Raw genomic sequence first — 18,872 nt, 5'->3', positions numbered from 1 at the left:
ATGTGCATCACCTCTGAGGCAATGCAGTTAAAAGCAGATATGCCGTTTCCACATTCTTTCACTTTCCCTTACGTACAACTGAATGAAGAGAACAACAAGGTCCTAGAAGATGGTGAAACTACACAAGGAAATGAGTCTGGGTCACTGAGTGACAACATGGAGCAAAGCCCTACATTGATCTATAGTGGACTATGAAACAAAACAAAGACAAGCTTCTAATACATTAAATCATTTCAACATCTAGGCTGTTTGTTACAGCCATTAGCCTATGTTAATTGATACACATGGATGTAGGAAATGAAATATATTATTTACTAGGATGCTACATTCCTCCAAATATTCTTTAAAAAACATGTAATGTATTTAGTATAGAGCAGAAGTAGAGAATATCAGTAATCTTAGAAATAATGAAACCCAAGTACCTCTCCTCCTTGGCATTTTCCCCTACTCCAACCTCATTCCACATTTACAGATCAGGTAAATGGAATAAAATATTCTGGGAAAATGGAAGTCTGAATAATTTGGCAGTCTTAAATTTTCTTACTACAGAGTTATACCAATGGGTTCTCTCATTACCTTCTAAGGCAAAACAGGATTCCTTTGGCTGAAAGTGTCTTTCACACAACTGCACCCTTGCTTTCATACTGCCTTCATCTATATTTAGCTATAGAAAGAATTTTCTTTTCTTTCAGGATCTGTCCCACCATAGCAAATATTTAATAAGCCCAAAGTTTGAATTTATGGCTCACATGCCGCTCTCAAACTCTAAGCACTATGCACTCTCTAACTCTAAGCAAAATGGTTAAACTGATTTCTTGAAATGATACTTGCTCTAAAACCTTCCTTCAGTTTCCTTAAAACTGTTCATTAAATAACATCTCCATGGGTTAAGTGAGCTAAGAAATAAAAATTACATAGTTATATAATTTTGGAGACAAAATAAGGATTACTCTAACACTACACAAATTATTACTTATCTTCTGTTTTCCCATTGCTATAAGTTGATGATGAAAGAAAGAAAATTAATATAAACTTAGACTTTGAAAACTTTTAGAGTAAAAATAGATGGAGTTTGTCTCAGTTATAGACACACCCATGTTCCTTTAACCTCTTGGCACTATTGTCCAAGGTGGTCAGGCAATCACCCTTCTCCTTTTCCATATGGAAAAACAGAGCTATATATAGTTCAGAAGCCACCAGTATCAGTCTGAGGCACATATAATAAGTTATCTCCCACACACAATACCCTGAAAAAATGAAAAAAAGAGAAATAAAATCATCACCTTTTGTTTTGTTTTGTTCTGAACCTATAGCCTGACTTAATTAAGTACAATCACCTAATTTCATTTCGTTCTGGTCATGTGACCAAGTATATATCATCACAGGAGTTATCTACCACGATTCAGAAGATATCGTTAAATGTCTTAAACAAAATATTGACCATAATGGGTCCATTCTGTTCATGAAGTGATCATGATGGTCTAAAGGCATACTTGGAATTAGAAAAATCTGAAAGATAAAATAAATGTAAAGCTGAAAAGGAAACAGAGTTGGCATAAATCTCAAAATAATTGAACAGCCACCTTAAGAATGTAACTTTCATTGAGAATATTGTTAGATATACTCCTATTTTGCTGATAATTCAATAGAACCAAATTCCTACCATTTTTGGACAAAACAAAATATTACCTGATAGACGAGCAAAATAACCATAATGTTTTCTCCCTAAATAAACCTTCCTATTTCAATCTTCATACGCAGTGTACTCTGCTTCAGACCAGTGACCTTAAAAGGAAGCAGTATCTGCTTAGTTTTCCATTGCTGCCATGTTCCATAGATAAATCACTCCAAGAATGGCATGAATATGTAGAGAATTCCTGGCATGTAACTTGCTGCATGAACTCTTAAAACTTCTGGAAGGCTGGACCTCAAATGCATATAAATGCCCTGCCAGCAGTGTTCTATTTGCTGTGGCCTAGAATTCATTCAAAATTCGATCATTATTTAGACACCATGGAATTTATGGTTAGTAGAAACTATACACAGACATTACCATTTCTCCTGGGCGTATACCTTCTCCCTCCCACAACCTCTAATCCCTGCACAGCCACACCCATCTTGAAAACATTCACTAGTGTAAATGCCTCAGCTACTTGGACCGGGTTTTAGTTCCCCCGGGTTTTAGTCAAGAGTCCCTTCGCTGAAGAGACTACTGCACCTTCACCTTTTGGCACACTGCATTCTCACCATGGTGAGCTGGGTTTACTCGAAGTGGTCAAAAGTCAGGGGGAATTCCTAGAATATCAAAGCTACTGAAGTCTTCCCAAGTATTTGGTTATTTGTTTTTGTTTTTCCTTAAACATACAATAGGGGCCTACCGATTCAGTCAGTACTTATGTTGTGGTGTCACATGCACATGTTGTGTAAAGGAGTGTTTTTCCTCATTAAGTCAAATTCTGTGCTGGTACATGAAGGGACTGCATGAATAAAACTCTAAGGGGCTACTCTCAGTACCACCTGCTATGCCAGCAGCCACATTGGTCCATTTCCTGTAACTGGAACTACTGCATGACTTCTGCTGCTTCCCAGACCCAATCCTGACCTGAAGACAGGGGCCTTGAGCAGCTCCAGTCTCACATTCCACATGCTGTCCAGAGCATGAAAATATCCTTGTTTAAAATACACTACGTAAAGAGATGTTCTTGACATGTTAAGTGAACAAAGCATGTTATAAGATAATTTGTACAATATGATCCCACATTTGTAAAGCAGATGTATTAGTTTGCTAGGGCTGCTGTAACTAAGTACCACAAACTGAATGACTTAAACAACAGAAATTTATTGTCTCATAGTTCTGGATACTGGAAATGTAACACCAAGGTTTGGCAGGTTTGATTCCTTCTTAGAACTGTGAGGGCAGATCTATTCCATGACTCTTGCCTAGCTTGTGGTTGTTTGCTGGCATCTTTGGTATTCCTTGGCTTATAGAAGCATCACTTAAAGCTCTGTCTTCCCCTTCACACAGCATTATCCCTGTGTGCACGTCTCCGTGCTCAAATCTCCCCTTTTTATAAGGACACCAGTCATATTGGACACCACTCTAGTGCCCTCATCATAAGTAATTACATCTACAATATCTCTAGTTCCAAATAAGGTCACATTCTGAGTTACCAGGGATTAGGACTTTGACAAAAGGATTCTGGAGGGATACTATTCAACCCATTACAGCAAATGAAATGGAAAGGCTCTGTGCATTTGCATGCCATTATATAAGTACAGAGAAAAGAGTAGAAAGATACACAGGATATATAAATTGTGAACTTTCATTAAGTAGGTGTGGAATTAGTGGGAGTTAAGCAGTAGTTATTATTTATTTTATTATTAATTTAATATTACATCAATTAAAACGAGAATACATTAATTTTCTAATTAATAATCTAATAAAAATTAAAATGAAAACAAAATAAGAAATAAAACATGTTGGTGGAAAGCAGAAAGTTTTTCCAATTATTGCATTTCTCCTCTTTCTCTTAATCCATTTCTCTGAAGCCTTAAAATAACAATTCTCTCTAAGAACCCAGGATGCAGAAGCTGTACACTGAAAAGATAGAGAAAATTAATAGAAAAGTAGGGACAAAGCTAAATATAACAGGTATGAAAATGATAGCTATAATAACAGATTTGGTAAGTAAAAAAAATAATTGGTTTTAAGGAAGAGGAGAGAAAAAATTTTAATAGAGAAAAAAAGGTATTCATGCATGAAAAGAGAAGATGCTATAAAGATTGTTGCATGGAAATAAAGATCCATTGAAATGTTGCATGTGCTGGGGATAGAAAATGAAGTAGAGAATGAGAACCCCAAGATAAAGATATTAAAAGACATGATCATAATTCGCTTTCCTTAACATGAAAAGATAGTGTGAAAGGCATTACACCACCCCCACCAAAGATTTCCACTCAGAACCCATGGCTATGCCACATTTGTGGCAAAGGAACATTGTGAGTGTCATCAAGGGTAAGACCTTGAAATGGGGAGATTATCCTGGACTCCCTGGGTGGGTCCAATCCAGTCCCATCAGTCTTCTAAGACAGAGAATTTGTGTAGGCTGCTTTGGAGAGACAGACTTCAAGAAGACAGATTCCAAGCAAGAGGAGCTGACCCACCACTGCTGGCTGTGAAGACAGGGAGGAAGGGAGCCAAGAGCCAAAGAATGTGGAGTGGCTTCTAGAGGCTGAAACAGCCCTTAACTGGCAGCCCACAAGGAAAAGATTTCACTCCTACAACCAAAAGGGACTGAATTCTACTAATAACTCAAATAAGCAGATACCAAGTGGTCTAGTTTCATTCTTCTGCATGTTGCTGTCCAGTTCTCCCAGCACCATTTTTTTAAAGAGACGTCTTTTTTCCATTGGATACTCTTTCCTGCTTTGTCAAAGATTAGGCCATACATTTGTGGGTCCAATTCCGGGGTCTCTATTCTATTCCATTGGTCTATGTTTCTGTTTTTGTGCCAATACCATGCTGTCTTGATGATTACAGCTTTGTAGTAGAGGCTAAAGTCTGGGATTGTGATGCCTCCTGCTTTGGTCTTCTTCTTCAAAATTACTTTGGCTATTTGGGGCCCTTTATGGTTCCATACACATTTTAGGATTGCTTGTTCTAGCTTTGAGAAGAATGCTGGTGCATTTTGATTTGAATGTATAGATTGCTTTGGGTAGTATTGATATTTTAACAATATTCTTCCAATCCATGAGCATGGGATATTTTTCCGTTTCTTTGTATCTTCTTCAATTTCCTTCATAAGCTTTCTATAGTTATTACACCATTCACAAAAATAAACTCAAAATGGATGAAGGACCTGAACGTGAGACAGGAAACCATTAAAACCCTAGAGGAAAAAGCAGGAAAAAACCTTTTTGACTTCAGCCGCAACAATTTCTTGCTCAACACATCTCCAAAGGCAAGGGAATTAAAAGCAAAAATGAACTATTGGGACCTTATGAAGATAAAAAGCTTCTGCACAGCAAAGGAAACAATCAACAAAACTAAAAGGCAACCAACAGAATGGGAAAAGATATTTGCAAATGACATATCAGATAAAGGGCTAGTATCCAAAATCTATAAAGAGCTCACCAAACTCCACACCCAAAAAACAAATAATCCAGTGAAGAAATGGGCAGAAGACACGAACAGACACTTTTCTAAAGAAGACATCCAGATGGCCAACAGACACATGAAAAGATGCTCAACGTCATTCCTCATCAGGGAAATACAAATCAAAACCACACTGAGATACCACCTCACACCGGTCAGAGTGGCTAAAATGAACAAATCAGGAGACTACAGATGCTGGCGAGGATGTGGAGAAACGGGAACCCTCTTGCACTATTGGTGGGAATGCTAACTGCAGCCGCTCTGGAAAACAGCCGCTCTTCCAGTGCAGCCGCTCTGGAAAACAGTGTGGAGGTTCCTCAAAAAAGTAAAAATAGACCTACCCTATGACCCAGCAATAGCACTGCTAGGAATTTACCCAAGGGATACAGGAGTGCTGATGCACAGGGGCACTTGTATCCCAATGCTTATAGCAGCACTTTCAACAATAGCCAAATTATGGAAAGAACCTAAATGTCCATCAACTGACGAATGGATAATGAAGATGCGGTTTATATATACAATGGAATGCTACTTGGCAATGAGAAAGAATGAAATCTGGCCATTTGTAGCAACGTGGATGGAACTAGAGGGTATTATGCTAAGTGAAGTAAGTCAGGCAGAGAAAGACAGATACCATATGTTTTCACTCTTATGTGGATCCTGAGAAACTTAACAGAAGACCATGGGGGAGTGGAAGAGGGAAGAAAAAAGTTACAGAGAGGGAGGGAGGCAAACCAAAAGAGACTCTTAAATACTGAGAAAAAAACTGAAGGTTGATGGGGCTGGGGGAGAGGGGAAAGTGGGTGATGGGCATTGAGGAGGGCACCCATTGGGATGAGCACTGGGTGTTGTATGGAAACCAATTTGACAAAAAATCATATTTAATATCAAAAAAATAAGCAGAAACCAGATTTTCCTCTAACATCTCCAGAAAGGAACACAGCAGCCTGTCAACACTTCGATTTTATCCTGGTGAAACCTGTGTTGGACCTCTAATCTATAAAAACATAAGATAATAAATTTGTATTGTTTAAGGCTGCCACATTTATGGTAACTTTTATGGAAGCAACAGCAAACTAATATAATAAAAATTATAGGATTTGTGATTATAAATATTTAAATAATGCCTTTTAAGTGTCTCTTCTGCTCAAAGCACTGTGCTTAATACATATATCCTATATCCCATTTAGCCCCTGCCATATGATATTTTTAAATATCAGTGAATTAAGGTCTGGGAAACAAAAATATCTGTTCAATGTCACAAGGCTCTTCTAAATCACAGAATTTTTGATCTGGTACTATGAGTGGAGCAATCTATGTGAAGAACATGTAATGTTTTTCTAGTAATGGAGACAGATTGCCCTATCTGATTCTCTTCTCCACTCAGTGATCAAGCCTGCTTTCAGGGAGTTGGCTGCTTGAAGTAAGTGGTGCTTTTAGGGGATAAAGAAAAGTTACATGGCCCTCACCAAGATGGACTCTGCCTCTGAATAGTTTTGAGAGTACTGGCTCTAATGGAGGGTTAGCCAAAACAGAAAGGGAAGCCAAATTTTAAGTCAGAGGTGAGATAACCCAGGTCAAATGGCACCTCCTCCTTAAAGTGGCTTTCTATCATCTTCTCAGAGACTCCTTCCTCTAAATTCATGCAGCACTTTTCCTCTAGCTCTTATTGGCTTTCTGCTTGCTGCCTTGTGTTACAGCTGCTAATGCACATTCCTAATCTCTGAGTGTGGTTACCATTTACTGAACAATACCATGTGCCAGACACTTAGCTAAATGTTATACCTGCATTATCTCATTTAATCCCCATAAATGCTATGTCATGAGTACTATAATTATTGAGAATTTTATTTACAGAGTCTGAAATCAAACACATCTTTCAACTTACTCAAGGCCTCACAATTAATAAGTGACAGAATCAATATTAAAGACCTGCTGTCTGCCTCCCAAGCCTGGATTCTTAACTGACAATAAATCTCTTCATGGATGAAATGGAGACTCATATGTTCGCACCCTGGTTTATTCATTGCATCACCAGGGCATAGCAAGACTCAATAAATATTTGCAGAGTGGAAGCAAAGAGACCATGAGTGGGGAAATTTCAGAAAGAAAAGCTTGACTAATAGAAGACACTGCCTCCTTAAAATCTGGCTTGCATTCTCTCCCAAATGCTAATTAGGATTAGTTAGAGGTAAATATTCCTGAACTTATATGCTGTTTGCGAAGAACTGCATTTATATGTTTTTGTTAATATACTCTAATTTTAATTTTTTTACTATCAATGGACAAATCCAAAAGGCAAATGCAGAACATGAAAGGAGACACTGAAACTTATTAAAATGGCCAGGAGAAAACAGAGAGCCCTGAGCACCTGCTGGCCAGTCTCCTCTTACCACCCTACAGTTCTTTCTACAAAATCCAGCAACCACAGCAATCTGATCACAGTGAGACCCGAGTGTCATGGCCTCCAGCTGTGGCTGTGAGCACCTTGGCAAAGCACATTCTGAAAGAGTGAGTGCTAATGTTGCAAGTAAAGTCATCATTGAATCCACAAGGTATTTCACTCCAACTACACATGTTCAACATCTCTGTTTTCCACTAGATCATAAATCACATGAAAGGAGGAACAATATTGATTTGGTTCATGGTGCCATCTTCAGTGCTTTTAGTAAAGGCTCAACAACCATTTATCTGAAGGAACCCATGAATGAAAAATCTCTAAACCAATGCCTAGTGGGTTAAATAGCAAGAAAACAGACTAGTGATTGCATGTGTAAGTTTCTGATTTGATTCTAAGAATGGAATATATAATTTATCTACAATGGTACTGTATAATTTTTGACTAAAAGATAGAAAGACCCCAATTACCTCCACACTGACAGCACGGACCCTGCTTGGGATTCTCTCTCCGTCTCTCTGCCCCTCCCCACCTCAAAACAAACTTTAAAAAAAAGAACCCCAATTAAAATACATTTTCTAAAAATCAGAAAATTTATAATCTTATGTCCCAAAAAGCTGGGAAGAAGAGTGGTTATGGGGCTGGTTATTTTGGCTCTTCGGGGACATCCTCAAGGGATCAGCTTCTTTCTGTTTATCTACTCTACCATCTTTAACATGCTGCCCGGTCCCTTAACTAGCTCCTCCAGTAATTATAGAACAGATGCAGAAGATCTAGAATCACCTCCTCACCCAGACTGAACTAGAGACAGAAAAGCAACTGAACTTTCTCCCACATCTTTTTTTAAAGATCAAAAAATCTTTCTCCCAGGCCTCTTCAACAGAAGTATACCAATCGGCCACAATTACATCACATATCCCACTCCTGATCACTGACAAGACTCATCATGACAGAAATAGACTTAACAAGATTCAGTCCCTGGGATTTGGATGGGGCCTGGACTCTCCTGGTGACCATGGCCATCTGACCGCTAAACCAAATAAACTTACGGTGGCAAGGAAGAAGTAAAGAAAATAGCTGTTGAATAAATTGCTACCAAGAGTTCCAGATTAAGGAAAGGACAAGTCTATGCAGCTACCTTTCTGCATAGACATCTAATTGCCAGGATGATTCCCCAAACTTTCCGTCACCATTCTGCAGGTCAGCAGCCATGTATGTGGCAAATATCCTCTTTTTTCTGCCATAAATTTTGTCATCAACAAAATTAGGAAACCATGATTTTCAGTATTACAGGCTCCTCTCCTTTTTTAAAAAATCAGATTCTAATCCTCCCTGGGCTTCATATTCCTTACCATGTAAGATCCAGTCCTGGATTCTGATCCATCATATATTTTGATGGGTAAAAATATACCTTAACTTACAAAAAATAAAGAAAAAAACCCTGGGTGACCCAGGAAACCTGTTGCAATGGACTGAACATTTATGTCACCCCAAAATTCATATGTTAAAATCCTATCCTCCAAACTGATGGTATTAGGTACTATGCAGAGCTCTCATGAATGGAATTAGTGCCCTACTGGAAGAGACCCCAGGGAGATCTTCATCCTTCCGCCATGTGAGGTTACATGAAAAAGACAGACATCTAGGAAGAAAGTTCTCACCAGATACCAAATATGCCAGAGACTTGATCTTCAACTTCCCAGCCTCTGGAACTATGAAAAATAAATTTCAGTTGTTTATAAGCTACCTAGTCTGTGGTATTTTGCTATAGCAGTCCAAATGGACTACAAACCTGTCTTTCTGGAAATGTATTAAACTCCAAACCACCTCCTCCACTAAATGGGGTTTAAGGGGAGGATAAAGAGAATCAATCCCATGTGACCTGCCCCTTGCTACAGGTAAATGTAACTTTTTTTTTTTTGGAGAGAGAAGAGAGTATAAGCAGGAAGAGGGGCAGAGGGGGACAGAGAGAGAGAGAGAGAGAGAGAATCTTAAACAGGCTTCATGCTCAGTGCAGAGCCTCACATGAGGCTTGATCCCATGACCCTGGGATCATGACCTGAGCCAAAATCAAGAGTCAGACCCTCCACCAATTGAGCCACCCACGTGCCCCATAACATTGTTCTGTACCCAGACTACTACCTCTGAAAAATCATTTTTATCCTTTATTTTTGAGAACTGATATTCTCATCTTTGAGTAGATTATGCCCCCACTAACTCCAATTTGAAGAATCTAAACCAAAGTTTGATGTCTGCCTTTCTCATTTAGCTGCAGGTGCACCAATAACAGCAGCTGAAAACAGGGACTGTGAATAATCCCTCAAAGATACCCAGTAGTACATCAATAATGAAGCAGCAGAAAGAGAAATCAAGGAATCGATCCCATTTACAACTGCACCAAAAACCATACAATACCCAGGAATAAACCTAACCAAATAGGTGAAAAATGTATACTCTGAAAACGATAGAGAGCTTATGAAAGAAACTGAAGAAGACACACACAAAAAATGGAAAAATATGCCATGCTCATGGATTGGAAGAACATATATTGTTAAAATGTTGATACTACCGAAAGCAATCGACATATTCAATGCAATCCCTATCAAAATAGCATCAGCATTCTTCACAGAGCTAGAACAAACAATCCTAAAATTTTTATGGAACAAGAAAAGGACCCAAATAGCCAAAGCAAATGCAAAAGAAAATCAAATTTGGAGGCATCACAATTCCTGACTTCAAGATGTACTACACAGCTGTAATCATCAAGACAGTGTGGCACTACCACAAAAACAGACACATAAATCAATGAAACAGAATAGAGAACCCAGAAATGGACTCACAAACATATGGCCAACTAATCTTTGACAAAGCAGGAAAGAATATCCAACGGAATAAAAACAGTCTCTTCAGCAAATGGAGTTGGGAAAACTGGACAGTGACATGTAGAAGAATGAACCGTCTGGACCACTTTCTTACACCATACACAAAAATAAACTCAAAATGGATGAAAGACCTAAATTTTAGATAGGAAGCCATCAAAATCCTCAAGGAGAAAGGAGGAAAAAAACCTCTTTGACCTATCCCACAGCAACTTCTTACTCAACACGTATCCAGAGGCAAGGAAAACAAAAGCAAAAGTGAACTACTAGGACCTCATCAAGATAAAAAGCTTCTGCACAGCAAAGGAAACAATCAGCAAAAATAAAAGGCAACCAACAGAAATGGAGAAGATATTTACAAATGACATATCAGATAAAGGGCTAGTATCCAAAATCTATAAAGAACTTATCAAACTCAACACCCAAAAAACAAATAATCCAGTGAAGAAACGGGCAAAAGACATGAATGGACACTTCTCCAAAGAAGACATCCAGATGGCCAACAGACACATGAAGAAATACTCAATGTCACTCATCATCTGGGAAATACAAATCAAAACCACAATGAGATACCACCTCACACCTGTCAGAATGGCTAACATTAACAACTCAGGCAACAACAGATGTTGGTGAGAATGCCGAGAAAGAGGATCTCTTTTGCATTGCTGGTGGGAATGCAAAATGCTACTATCTAGCTTCCAGCCACTCTGGAAAGCAGTATGGAAGGTCCTCAAAAAATTAAAATATAACTACCCTACGATCCAGCAATTGCACTACTAGGTATTTATACAAAGGACAAAGGATACAGGTGTGCTGTTTCAAAGGGGCACACACACCCCAATGTCTATAGCAGCACTATCGACAATAGCCAAGGTATGGAAAGAGCCCAAATGTCCATCAGCAGATGAATGGATAAAGAAGATGTGGTGTATAATGTACAATGGAGTATTAGTAATCAAAAAGAATGAAATCTTGCTATTTGCAACAGTATGGATGGAACTAAAGTGTATTATGCTGAATGAAATTAGTCAGAGAAAGACAAGTATCATATGACTTCACTCATGTGGAATTTAAGATACAAAACAAATGAACAGAAGGGAAGGGAAGCAAAAATAATATAAAAACAGGGATGGGGGAAACATAAGAGACTCTTAAATATAAAGAACAAATTGAGGGTTGTTGGAGGGGTTGTGCATGGAGGGATAGATTAAATGGGAAAGGGGCATTAAGGAGGGCACTTGTTGGGATGAGCACTGGGTGTTATATGTAGGGGATGAATCACTAGATTCTACTCCTGAAATCACTATTGCATTATATGCTAACTAACTTGGATGTAAATTAAAAAAAAAAAAAAAGATACCCAGTAGTACTTTCACTTCTTCAGCTCTCACTGAGTTTTAATTTCTAGATGTTTCCTGCCTTGATGAGCCATAGTAAGTTATAACACAAGAGAAAAAAAAAAGATGACTTCCATGCCATTCTTCCAGAGAAGTCTACAGCAAAAATAACAACAACAACAACAACAACAACAGAACTTTCAGAAATCAACTAGGAGAAAGCAAACAGTGTGTATGCCCAGGCTCTCATAGGATATATTAAATTTGGCTGCCTGTTGCAGAGAAGTCTGTGGGATAGGCAAACATTCTTTCAGGCCCAATTACCTCACTGGGCCTTGTTTTTGTTACTTAGGCCCTCTGCTGTCTGGTATCAGCACCCTACAACAGCCAAGATCCTAGCCAGCCAAAGAAGACTGAGAGGCAATCCTTGAACTTGAGCCTGGGAACTGTCACTCTGTGCCTCTTTAGACTTGTGACAGGGTGTGCCTTTCCAATGGGCTGTCAGTTTGATTCTTGACTTGCCAAAGCAGCTGTATGCACAGAGATCTTTAAAAAAATCAAAGAGAAGGACCTGATCTAGTCTAGCAAGTGATGACAAAATAATAAGCACTGCTTTAGGGAAAAAAAAAAAAGAGAGAGAGAAGTACAGCAACAATTAAATGACAAAATTAATTAACTCACTTTGTAACCAATAACTGTGATGCCAAAGAGAAAAAAGCAATCACGGTGCAAACTCACAAATTAACACTGTAAATGATCCATGTAAAAATGAACTTGAAATTAAGTCTACTTGCTGAGTGAATGTGTTGAAAAAGCATATTGGGTTGGTAGGTTCCTTGGCTTCCATTATATTGAATGTTATTAGAGGGTGGGGGGGGGGGGGGAAGCTATAATTGGTACCAACTCATCCTATGAACTGCAAAGCCAAGAATGTTTTGTTATCCATGACATGTTTCCCAGGTTTAATATCCTTCTTACTTCAATTAGAGAGACAGTTACAAGATTATCCCAGGATTAGTACCTGAGCATATTATTCTTTACTGTTTTAGTGTCAAAGGTGTGGAGCAAAGAGTTTTCTTCACTGTAACTATAAAGCTTTTAAAAACTCTGAGAGGAAAGGGAAAAATTCCCTTCTTTAGACAGGACAGTAATGAAAGTGTGGCCACAAACTCAATATCATTCGATGTCACCATCACTTTGTTTTTCTGACCTCCACATTAAAGGAGCCGCGACTTCTGTCTTCTCTCCCAAAATGGACATCAGAACTCCCACACATTAGCGCAAAGTAATACCCCACCCACAACACAAGGCAGTCTGAAAATGCACAGAGAAACATGCCCTCCCATAAGAAATGAACAAGAACCTGTGCAGTGTGCCTAGGATATCAGCTCCAAATTATCAGGAAAGGAAGAGTAAGTCTGGAGACTATGACTGCCAACTAGATTTGTTGTCTGTTTTTGGATTCTTACAATGGCTAACATTATAACTATTTACATCCTTGCTTTGGGCTAGTTATATTTAACCTTTCCCTGACTCAGTCTCCTCATCTATAAAATAGCATAAGTAATAATACCTACATCAAAGGATCATTGTGAAGATTAAATGAATTAGTAGTTGTAAACCACTTAGAACCAGGTAAACAGTACATGAGTATTACCTTTTAATTTTAATCTAACAACATATAACTAGTTTAATCTTCTATTTCCTTAATAAATAATTACTTACTACTATAAATGATGAAGAAACTCCTATCATTCTGTTTCCTGGTAACTACCTTCTTTTCCCTTTGATCTTAGTTACATTATTACAATTTTTATACCTTTAAGTAATATAGTTTTATAGCATTATAAAATTTACATCTATTCCTTGATTTATCAGCTTTAAATAATACAACACTGACATATGATACAAAAGAAACTCAGAAAACATCTATGGGGTAATTTCAGACTCACTGGGCCCACTGTTAAATGGACTTGGGTCAACCCTCTATTTATCACCCAATGTCCATATGACTCTACTTTGAGGGTGGGTATCACAGTGACATTCTGGGAACTTTAGGGAATAGTGTCACCTCAGAGCTGGCATCCAATAATCTCTTAATGATCTGGGCATCTCTGTTTGTCTTAAGTATATTTATCCTGTTAAAGATGGGAGTTTTCATTAGAAGAAGGCTGAGGGAGAGGATTTTCACAATAGCTACTTGTTCTAGGTATCTATGGCTACATATCAACTCTAAATTTAGAAGCTTAAAAGAACAAATAATTATCATGACTCAAATTTCTGTAGTTTGAATAGGCTCCAGTGGGTAATTCTTGCTTAGAGTCTCCCATGCATTATAGTCAGATAGGACTAGAGTTGGAGGCATCTAAAAGCTAGACTTGGTTGGCCATCCACAATGGCTTTCTCATTCACAGGCCTGGCACCTTGGTGCTTGTTGGCCTTTCTCTCTCTCTCATAGCAGTCTCAGGATAGTCACATTTCTTACATGGTGGCTGGCTTCCAAGAGGCAAGAAACAAGCATGTAGGCCAGTTAAGAGCTATACCTGGAACTGGTACAGGGACATTACTGCCATATTCTATTGGTCAAAGCAGTAACAGAGCCCACTCAGATTCAAGAGACTCAAGAAATAAATTCCCTCTCCACATGAAGGAGTGTTCCCTTGATGGGGGAGGTCAGATTACACAAGAGAATGTGGATTGGGAGATCTACCACACTGTTTGTGATACTAGTTTATACTATCTAGCTTCTCCTTCATTCCAGGGATCCTGGGTTTGTGAGCTTCCTAAAAAACGTGAATGGACAAAGGTTATAACCCTTTTGGAGGCTAAAGTCAAGCCTCAGCTCACCAAATCTCAGGAGGTTTTTGGGTTTTTTTTAATGTTTATTGGCGGTGGGGGGGAGGGCAGAGGGGTAGAAAGAGAGGGAGACAGAGGATCCCAAGTGGGCTCTGCACTGACAGCAGAGACCTTAATGTGGGGCTTGAACCAATAAACCATGAGATCATGACCTGAGTCAAAGTCAGATGCTTAAGCAACTTAGCCACCCAGGTGCCCGTGAGGAGGTTTTAAATCATACAAATAGGTTCTTTGGGGGTTGTCATATCCACGAATAAAATTGTCAGTCCTTTGGCAAGATTAATTAAGAATAAAGGATAGGGGCACCTGGGTGGCTCAGTCAGTTGAGTGTCCAACTCTTGGTTTCAGCTTAAGTCATAATCCTAGGGTTGTGGGATCAAGTCCTGGATGCGGCTCCACAGCCTGCTTAAGATCCTCTCTCTCATCTGTGAAAAGTGAAAGTTTGACTTCCTCCTTGCCGATTTGGATGCCTTTTATTTCTTTGTGTTGTCTGATTGCTGAGGCTAGGACTTCCAACACTATGTGCAATAACAGTAGTCAGAGTAAACAACCTTGTTGTGTTCCCGACCTTATGGGGAAAGCTTTCAGTTTACCCCATTGAGGATGATGTTAGCAGCAGGTCTTTCGTATATGGCCTTTATGATCTTGAAGTATGATCCTTCTATCCCTACTCTCTTGAGGGTTTTTATCAAGAAAGGATGCTGTATTTCGTCAAATGCTTTTTCAGCATCTATTGAAAGGATCATGTGGTTATCCTTTCTTTTATTAATGTGATGTATCACATTGATTGATTTGTGGATATTGAACCAGCCCTGCATCCCAGGAATAAATCCCACTTGATCGTGATGAATAATTCTTTTAATGTATTGTTGGCTACAGTTTGCTAGTATCTGTTGAGAATTTTTGCTTCCATGTTCATCAGGGAAATTGGTCTGTAGTTCTCCTTTTTAGTGGGGTCTCTGTCTGGTTTTGGAATTAAGATAATGCTGGCTTATAAAATGAGTTTGGAAGTTTTCCTTCCATTTCTATTTTTTGGAACAGTTTCAAAAGAATAGGTGTTAACTCTTTAAATGTTTGATAGAATTCCCCTGGAAAGCCATCCAGCCCTGGACACTAGTTTGTTGGGAGATTTTTGATTACTGATTCAATTTCTTTACTGGTCTGCTCAAATTTTCTACTTCTTCCTGTTTCAGTTTTGGTAGTTTATATGTTTCTAGGAATTTTCCCATTTCTTCCAGATTTCCCAATTTGTTAGCATATAATTGCTCATAATATTCCTTTAATATTGTTTGTGTTTCTCTCTTCTTTCATTCATGATTTTATTTATTTGGTCCTTTCTTTTTTCCTTTTGATCAATATGGATAGGGGTTTATCAATTTTGTTAATTCTTTCAAAGATCCAGTTCCTGGTTTCATTGATCTGTTCTACCGGTTGTTTTGTTTTGTTTTGTTTTTGCTGTCAATATCATTGATTTTTGCTCTAATCTTTATTATTTCCCTTCTCCTGCTGATTTTGGGCTTTATTTGCTATTCTTTTTCTAGCTCTTTTGGTGTAAGGTTAGGTTGTGTATTTGAGACCTTTCTTCCTTCTTGAGGAAGGCTGGGATTGCTATATACTTCCCTCTTATGACTGCCTTTGCTGCATACCAGAGGTTTTGGGCTGTCATGTTTTCATTTTCAATGGCTTCCATGTACTTTTAAATTTCCTCTTTACTTTATTGGTTAACCTATTCATTCTTTTAGAGGATTATCTTTAATCTCCAAATATTCACGGTCTTCCCAAATTTTTTCTTGTGGTTGATTTCAAGTTTCATAGTGTTGTGTTCTGAAAATATGCAAGGTGTGATCTCCATCTTTTTTGTATTTGTTGAGGGCTGATTTGTGACCCAGTATGTGATCTATTCTGGAGAATGTTCCATGTGCACTTGAGAAGAATGTGTATTCTGCTGCTTTAGGATGAAATGCTCTGAATATATCTGTTAAGTCCATCTGGTCCAGTGTGTCATTCAGAGCCACTGTTTCCTAGCTGATTTTCTGCTCTATGTGGAAAACCCAAAAGACTCCACCAAAAACCTGCTAGAACTGATACATGAATTAAGCAAAGTCACAGGATATAAAATCAATGTACAGAAGTCAGTTGCATTTCTATACCCCAATAATGAAGCAGCAGAAAGAGAAATCAAGGAATCAATCCCATTTACAATTGCACCAAAAATAAATAAATTATTATTAGGAATAAACCTAACCAAAGAGGTGGAAAATCTATACACTGAAAAGCTTATGAAAGAAATTGAGGAAGTCACAAAAAAAATGGAAAAACATTCCATGTTCATGGATTAGAAGAACAAATTTTGTTAAAATGTCAATACTACCCAAAGCAATCTATATATTCAATGCAGTCCCTATCAAAATGACATCAGCATTCTTCACAAAACTAGAACAAACAATACTAAAATTTGTATGGAACCATAAAAGACCCTGAATAGCCAAAGAAATATTGAAAAACAAATCCAAAGCTAGAGGCATCACAACTCCAGACTTTAAGCTGTACTACAAAGCTGTAATCATCAAGACAGTATGATACTGGCACAAAAACAGACACATAGATCAACGGAACAGAACAGAGAACCCAGTTACCAGAAATTGACCCACGAACATATGGCCAGCTAATCTTTGACAAAATAGGAAAAAATATCCAATGGAAAAAAGACAGTTTCTTCAACAAATGGTGTTGGGAAAATTGGACAGCGACATGCAGAAGAATGAGCCTGGACCACTTTCTTGCACAATACACAAAAATAAACTCAAAATGGATAAAAGACCTAAACATAAGACAGGAAGCCATCAAAATCCCAGAGGAGAAAACAGGCAGCAACCTCTTTGACCCCTGTTGCAGCAACTTCTTACTTGACATGTCTCTGGAAGCAAGGGAATTAAAAGTTCATTAAAATGAACTACTGGGACCTCATGAAGATAAAAATCTTCTGCACAGGAAAGGAAACAATCAACAAAACTAAAAGGCAACTGATGGAATGAAAGAAGATATTTGCAAATGAAATATCAGATAAAGGGTTAGTATCCAAAATCTATAAAGAACTTATCAAACTCAACATACAAAAAACAAATAATCCAGTGAAGAAATGGGCAGAAGAGATGAATAGACACTTTCCCAAGAAGACATCCAGACGGCCAACAGACACATGAAAAGATGCTCAATTTCACTCATCATCGGGGAAATACAAATCAAAACCACAATGAGATACCACCTTATACCTGTCAGATTGGCTAAAACTAACAACTCAGACAACAACAGACATTGGTGCAGAGAAAGAGGAACCTTTTTGCACCACTGATGGGAATGCAAACTGGTGCAGCCATTCTGGAAAACAGTATGGAGGTTCCTCAAAATATTAAAAATAGAACCATCCTATGATCCAGCAATTGCACTACTAGGTATTTATCCAAAGGATAAAGGAGTGCTGATTCATAGGGGCACAGGCACTCCAATGTTTACAGCAGCACTATCAACAATAGTTCAAGTATGGAAGGAGTCCAAACGTCCATCAACTGATGAATGGATAAAGAAGATGTGATGTATATATATACACAACGGAATATTACTAGGTGATCAAAAAGAATGAAATCTTGCCATTTGAAAAAATGTGTATGGAACTAGAGTGTACTATGCTAAGCGAAACAAGTCAGAGAAAGACAAATATCATATGATTTCACTCATATATGGAATACAAGATACAAAACAGATAAACAAAAGGGAAGAAAAAAATAATATAAAACCAGAGCAGGAGACAAACCATAAGAGACTCTTAAATACAGAGGAAAAACTGAGGGTTGCTGGTAGGGTGCTGGGTTTGGGGAAGGGCTAATGGGGTGATGGGCATTTATAAAGGAGGACACTTGTTGGGATGAGCACTGGGTGTTATATGTGAGTGATGAATCACTAAATTCTATTCCTGAAATTATTATTACACTACATGTTAACTAACTTGGATTTAAATTTTTAAAGATAATTTTTTTAAAAAAAGATTCTCTCTCCTCTCCCTCTGCCCCTCTCCCCTGCTCATGTGATCTCTCTTTCCCTCTAAAATAAATATATAAATAAATAAAAGAGAAAAGATACATCAATGTTAGGAATAAAAGAAGGAGGATAATAACAGATAAAGATGTTTCAAATTGCAAAGTGAAGGTATGAAAAATTTTCTCTTAAAAAAATTGAAAATTCAGACAAAC

Source organism: Panthera leo, chromosome C1 (genome assembly GCF_018350215.1).
Source record: "Panthera leo isolate Ple1 chromosome C1, P.leo_Ple1_pat1.1, whole genome shotgun sequence".
In the NCBI taxonomy this organism is placed as follows: domain Eukaryota; kingdom Metazoa; phylum Chordata; class Mammalia; order Carnivora; family Felidae; genus Panthera; species Panthera leo.
Note: the sequence above shows the minus strand (reverse complement) of the source record.